This window comes from Bombina bombina, chromosome 3 (genome assembly GCF_027579735.1).
Source record: "Bombina bombina isolate aBomBom1 chromosome 3, aBomBom1.pri, whole genome shotgun sequence".
Taxonomy (NCBI): domain Eukaryota; kingdom Metazoa; phylum Chordata; class Amphibia; order Anura; family Bombinatoridae; genus Bombina; species Bombina bombina.
In genome coordinates, this window is record NC_069501.1 from 1,217,748,794 (window position 1) to 1,217,756,401 (window position 7,608).

Genomic DNA, 7,608 nt, shown 5'->3' on the forward strand with positions numbered 1-7,608 from the left:
CATCAAGCAGGAGCTAGCTCCAGTAATCTGATTGCGCCATCTTGGCCGTGAAGAACATGATTTGCAGATCTGGTGAGGATGTCCTCTCCATGGAGATTGCCCTCCCATACGGATCTTCTAATGCAGGGACCTTTCCAGCATCCAAACCTAGATTCTCTGAGATTGACTGCGTGGAGATTGAATGTCTAGTCTTATGCAAAAGAGGTTTCTCTGAGAAAGTCATAGATATGCTGATACAGGCTTGCAAGCCTGTTACGTGCAGTATTTACCATAGGGTGTGGCATACTTACCTTCTTTGGTGTGAGGATCAGGGTTTTCCCTGGAGTGTGGGTATTGGTTCCCTGCAGTAATGAATGAAGTCGTGGATTCTCCCTGCCTTTGGAAAGAAAACAAAATGTATGCTTACCAGATAAATCCCTTTCTTTCCTGGCAGAAAGAGACCACGACCCCGCCCTTTGTCTTTTTGAGCGACTTCCCTTTTTATTTTCTTCCATCACCTCTATACCCTAATGTTTCTCCTACTTTTCCTTGTTCCCACAGCCGAATGACTGGGGGGGGGGATAGGGGAAGTGGGAGTGATGTTTAAAACATTTGACTGGGGTGTCTTTGCCTCCTCCTGGTGGCCAGGTGTTGATATTCCCAACAGTAATGAATCAAGTTGTGGACTCTCCCTGCCAGGAAAGAAAGGAATGTATCTGTTAAGCATAAATTTAGTTTTTTGCACTTTTAAGTCCCTTTTGTCACGCGGCTCCTTTGCTCTACTCTGGTCGTTGCCACGGACACAGGCACTTCTCCTGTTGGTAGGGATACGGCAGTGTAACTGCAGCACGATGATCACATCATCACCGCCCGCCCTGTCTTCCCTATGTAAAGGCCCGGCAGTGTAACTGCAGCACGGTGATGACATCATCACCGCCCGCCCTGTCTTCCCTATGTAAAGGCCTCAGTATCTCTCACCTGTTCCCAAGTATAGGCGTTACTTCTCCTGGGTGCTGTATATCTGTATGCTGAATTGCTGTATTGATTCACTGTTGCTGAACTCTGCCTGTTTTGACTACTCTGCTTGCTTTAACCCCTGAATTGCTGGACTGCTTAACTGTTGATGAACTCTGCCTGTTTGACAACGCTGCTTGCCTTAAACGCTGCATTGCTTAACTGTTGATGAACGCTGCCTGTTTGACTACGCTGCTTGCCTTAACCACTGAATTGCTTTACCGTTGATGAACTCTGCCTGTTTTGACTACTCTGCTTGCCTTAACCCCTGAATTGCTGGACTGCTTTACTGTTGATGAACTCTGCCTGTTTTAACTACTCTGCTTGACTTAACCCTAAAATATTGGATTGCCATTAGATAATCCATATAATCCAAATCGGCTTGCAGCCAGGGTACCCCTGAGAGACTCAGCAGGCTCCCTCGGTACTCACAAATGTCCTTAAGTCTCCACTCCTCCTGACTCCCAAAATCTGGGTCCTCTGCCACTAGTTCAAATAGTAATGCAGGGCCGCCGTAGCCAAAGCCCTCTGTGGGGACACCATCACCCAGCCATGGCCACACTTGCATAGCATACCATCGGAGGGCCCTGTAGCTGTCATCCAGAACCATCTCCTCCTGGACCAGTCCATCCAATTCAGACAGCCATTCTGCCCGGGGCTGTCCCTCCAGGCAAGGTACTCGGAAATTCCACTGGAGCCAGTAATCTTTGTCATCAGGGGAGAGGGTTGAGGGTTGTTACTCAATAGCCCTGCTCTTGTTGAAGAGCCTCCCTCCAGAGTCGTCGGCGGACAAGGTCCCTTTGTGCCAGCATGTCCCAATACAAACTAGGAATGTCCAGCTGGGCCAGCGCCTCCTCTGCTCTCTTTAGGAGCTTTGTTCCCATAGTTACCGGCTACTGTGGCACGTCTCCTCTGTCGGCAGAAACTGTGTGATAGAAGCAGATCCCACCGCTGCCAGCCAATGTGATGGATACCCCGTCTACCCCGATTGGGTAGCTCCACCAAATGGGTCCTGCTTCCTCCCTGCTGACTGCAGCTATGTAGCTGGCAAGTGACTACAGCCTGTAGCCACCCCTGATGCCCGACAGCACCAGTACTCAGGGTCCCACCCTGTGGCAGACTCCAGCTACCAGACTAGGTAGCTCTGCCAGAGTGTCCTTCCTCTGCCTGGAACAGGCTGCTATGTAGCCCAGGAAAAGTGATTTTAGCTGGAGCCAACCCAAATAACTAGACAGACTAGCATTCAGGTTAGACAAGAACTTATTTTATTGTAAAACATACACTACTTTTATACACAGAGCTCATCTTGATAACACAAAGGACAATCCCACAATTTTCCCGCCATTCCCGCCCCTCCAGACTGACCGGCACCTTCATAGGAGCCACAGTCCCACATAATCTCAATACCTAGGGGTGGCAGTTTCGGGCTGATCCCAGTAAAGCTCTCGGTCCCCAGATTTCACAGTCCAAAAATCAGCATGATTCGTTACTGGGGACCGGAGTTACAGTCCGTTGAAGTTATGGGGTTAGGGGTGTTCAAAACCCCCGGTTCCTAAAGGAGCTCCCCTCCAGCAATTCCTCCCCCCCCCCTTGTACTCCCCATGGGCTACTAATCCCCAAAAGAGCGGAGCTCTGGGGCACATGGTTGCTGGAGCGACCTGGGTTAAAGTTAGCGGGTGTTCTGCTGTCCTGTGGCCGACCGGGAGTTCCAGGAGCCTGGCTTGCCTGAGAGGGGTTAGGCGGGTGTCCGTTGTGAGGCGGCCGACCGGGAGTTCCAGGAGCCCGGCTAGCCTAGGAGGGTTTTCCTAAACCATCTCTTCTCTGAAGACAAAAACAAGCCAAAACAAAGCAAACAAACAGCTTCCAGAGATGGTGGTTGCTCTGAGGAGCCCCAAAACACTGAGAAACAACAGGGGTGAGGTTGTAGGGGGGTGGGGGATAGCCTTAGCCGTCTGGTATCCGTGACAAGACTTGTTTTATACTTTTGTAGCTTGTAGGTAATTGCTAATTTCCATACCTATATTTGTCTTTGAATAAAATAATTTTAAAAAGTGGACAACCCTTTTGGTTTAATATTCTGGTAATAATTACCACCACAGACCCTATGGGGTAGATTTATCATGCAGCGTATGCTGCTGTTGGCTTGCCGGAAACATAAGTTAAGAAGCAGTGTCTGAGGTTGCAGACAGCAATCATCCCAATCGGATGATTGACAACCCCTACTAGTGGCCGATTGGCCGCGAATGTGCAGGGGGCGGCATTGCACAAGCATTTCACCAGAAATGCTTGTGCAATGATAAATGCCGACAGCGTATGCTGTCTGCATTTATCGATGTCGAGCGGACATGATCCGCTACAGCAGATTATGTCCGCCCGACATTTGATAAATCTACCCCTATAAGTCAACCTCATGGGTTATGTATATTCTTAACTATTTTGGGGATTATGCTAAACATTGAAACTTTGGGATTTATTTTTTTTTAAACCCATCTGTAAACCTTTCTTAAAGGGACAGTCCACTCCAAAAAAATGTATTGTTTGCAAAGATAGATAATCCCATTAAAGGGACAGTCTACATCAGAATTTTTATTGTTTTAAAAGATAGATAATCCCTTTATTACCCATTTCCCAGTTTTGCATAACCAACACAGTTATAATAATATACCTTTAACCTCTGTGATTATCTTGTATCTAAGCCTCTGCTCTACAAACTGATTATATTGTATCTAAGCCTCTGCTCTACTAACTTCTCGTGCACGAGCACAGTGTTATCTATATGAAATATGTGAACTAACACCCTCTAGTGGTGAAAAACTGTTAAAATGCAATCTGAAAGAGGTGGGCAGGCTTCAAGGTCTAAGAAATTAGCATATGAACCTCCTAGGTTAAGCTTTCAACTAAGAACACCAAGAGAACAAAGCAAAATTGGTGATAAAAGTAAATTGGAAAATTGTTTAAAATTACATGCTCTATCTGAATCATGAAAGTTTATTTTGGCCTAGACTGTCCCCATTATAGCTGGTGAAATAATCAGCTGATGGGTGAGAGCAGGGTAGTAACCATGGTTACTGATCAGCTGATTACTTCACCTGTGCACTGGTTCAGCTACAATGAAAACCTGGCCTGTTGAGGGTAGGTGAGGACCTTGGTTGAGAAACACTGCACTATAACTTTTTTGTCTGTCCATTATGACTATTTTCCCTTTTATATCTTTCTGTAACTACCATTGTTCTTGTTTAATTATAATATCTAATGCAATTATTATTTTCTAGTTAAAGTGATGGTAAATTCTACCATTAACGATACCAAAAAAAGGTACCAAACAATGCCTTATATATAATGTATTAACAAACCACATTATTATTTTTTTTAGATAAAACATAATTTATGCTTACCTGATAAATTTATTTCTCTTGTGGTGTATCCAGTCCACGGATCATCCATTACTTGTGGGATATTCTCATTCCCAACAGGAAGTTGCAAGAGGATCACCCACAGCAGAGCTGTTATATAGCTCCTCCCCCAACTACCATATCCAGTCATTCGACCGAAAACAAGCAGAGAAAGGAGAAACCATAGGGTGCAGTGGTGACTGTAGTTTAAATTTAAAAATTACCTGCCTTAAAATGACAGGGCGGGCCATGGACTGGATACACCACAAGAGAAATAAATTTATCAGGTAAGCATAAATTATGTTTTCTCTTGTAAGGTGTATCCAGTCCACGGATCATCCATTACTTGTGGGATACCAATACCAAAGCTAAAGAACACTGATGAAGGGAGGGACAAGGCAGGTGCTTAAACGGAAGGTACCACAGCCTGTAAAACCTTTCTCCCAAAAATAGCCTCCGAAGAAGCAAAAGTATCAAATTTGTAGAATTTTGAAAAAGTATGAAGCGAAGACCAAGTCGCCTCCTTGCAAATCTGTTCAACAGAAGCCTCATTTTTAAAGGCCCAAGTGGAAGCCACAGCTCTAGTAGAATGAGCTGTAATCCTTTCAGGAGGCTGCTGGCCAGCAGTCTCATAGGCTAAGCGGATTATGCTTCTTAGCCAAAAAGAAAGAGAGGTTGCCGAAGCCTTTTGACCTCTCCTCTGTCCAGAGTAGACAACAAACAAAGCAGATGTTTGACAAAAATCTTTAGTAGCTTGTAAGTAAAACTTTAAAGCACGAACCACGTCCAGATTGTGTAATAGACGTTCCTTCTTTGAAGAAGGATTAGGACACAAGGATGGAACAACAATCTCTTGATTGATATTCTTGTTAGATACCACCTTAGGTAAAAACCCAGGTTTGGTACGCAGGACTACCTTATCCGTATGGAAGATCAGATAAGGAGAATCACATTGTAAAGCAGATAACTCGGAGACTCTACGAGCCGAGGAAATAGCTACCAAAAAAGAACTTTCCAAGATAAAAGTTTGATATCTATGGAATGAAGGGGTTCAAACGGAACTCCTTGAAGAACCTTAAGAACCAGATTTAAGCTCCATGGCGGAGCAACAGGTTTAAACACAGGCTTGATTCTAACTAAAGCCTGACAAAATGCCTGAATGTCTGGAACATCTGCCAGACGCTTGTGCAAAAGAATAGACAGGGCAGAAATCTGTCCCTTTAAGGAACTAGCTGACAATCCTTTTTCCAAACCTTCTTGGAGAAAGGATAATATCCTGGGAATCCTGACCTTACTCCATGAGTAACCCTTGGATTCACACCAATAAAGATATTTACGCCATATCTTATGGTAAATTTTCCTGGTGACAGGCTTTCGTGCCTGTATTAAGGTATCAATGACTGACTCGGAGAAGCCACGCTTTGATAAAATCAAGCGTTCAATCTCCAGGCAGTCAGTCTCAGAGAAATTAGATTTGGATGATTGAAAGGACCTTGTAGTAGGTCTTGTCTTAACGGCAGAGTCCAAGGTGGAAAGGATGACATGTCCACTAGATCTGCATACCAGGTCCTGCGTGGCCACGCAGGCGCTATCAAAATCACTGATGCTCTCTCCTGCTTGATTTTGGCAATCAGTCGAGGGAGCAGAGGAAACAGTGGAAACACATAGGCCAGGTTGAAAGACCAAGGCGCTGCTAGAGCATCTATCAGCGTCGCCTCGGGATCCCTGGACCTGGATCCGTAACAAGGAAGCTTGGCGTTCTGGCGAGACGCCATGAGATCCAGTTCTGGTTTGCCCCAACGATGAATCAATTGAGCAAACACCTCCGGATGGAGTTCCCACTCCCATGGATGAAAAGTCTGACGACTTAGAAAATCCGCCTCCCAGTTCTCTACACCTGGGATATGGATAGCTGATAGGTGTCAAGAGTGAATCTCCGCCCAGCGAATTATCGTTGAGACTTCTAACATCGCTAGGGAACTCCTTGTTCCCACTTGATGGTTGATGTAAGCCACAGTCGTGATGTTGTCCGACTGAAATCTGATGAACCTCAGAGTTGCTAACTGAGGCCAAGCCTGAAGAGCATTGAATATCGCTCTCAGTTCCAGAATATTTATTGGAAGGAGTGTCTCCTCCTGAGTCCACGATCCCTGAGCCTTCAGGGAGTTCCAGACTGCACCCCAACCTAGAAGGCTGGCAACCTGCGAAAGGTCATACCTTTGGACAGATGGACCCGAGATAGCCACCAGAGAAGAGAATCCCTGGTCTCTTGATCCAGATTTAGTAGAGGGGACAAATCTGTGTAATCCCCATTCCAATGACTGAGCATGCATAGTTGCAGCGGTCTGAGATGTAGGCGTGCAAACGGCACTATGTCCATTGCCGCTACCATTAAGCCGATTACTTCCATGCACTGAGCCACCGAAGGGCGCGGAATGGAATGAAGAACACGGCAGGAATTTAGAAGCTTTGATAACCTGGACTCCGTCAGGTAAATTTTCATTTCCACAGAATCTATCAGAGTCCCTAGGAAGGAAACTCTTGTGAGTGGGGATAGAGAACTCTTTTCCTTGGTCACTTTCCACCCATGCGACCTCAGAAATGCCAGTACTATGTCCGTATGAGACTTGGCAATTTGGAAGTTTGACGCCTGTATCAGGCTGTCGTCTAAATAAGGGGCCACTGCTATGCCCCGCAGCCTTAGGACCGCCAGAAGCGACCCCAGAACCTTCGTAAAAATTCTTGGGGCTGTAGCTAATCCAAAGGGAAGAGCTACAAACTGGTAATGCCTGTCTAGAAAGGCAAACCTGAGAAACCGATGATGATCTTTGTGTATCGGAATGTGAAGGTAAGCATCCTTTAAATCCACTGTAGTAATATATTGACCCTCCTGGATCATAGGTAGGACGGTACGAATAGTTTCCATCTTGAATGATGGAACTCTGAGGAATTTGTTTAAGATCTTTAGATCCAAAATTGGTCTGAAGGTTCCCTCTTTTTTGGGAACCACAAACAGATTTGAGTAAAATCCCTGTCCCTGTTCCTCCTTTGGAACTGGATGGATCACTCCCATAACTAGGAGGTCTTGTACACAATGTACGAATGCCTCTCTCTTTATCTGGTTTGCAGATAATTGTGAAAGGTGAAACCTCCCTTTTGGGGGGGAAGCTTTGAAGTCCAGAAGATATCCCTGAGATATAATTTCCAACGCCCAGGGATCCTG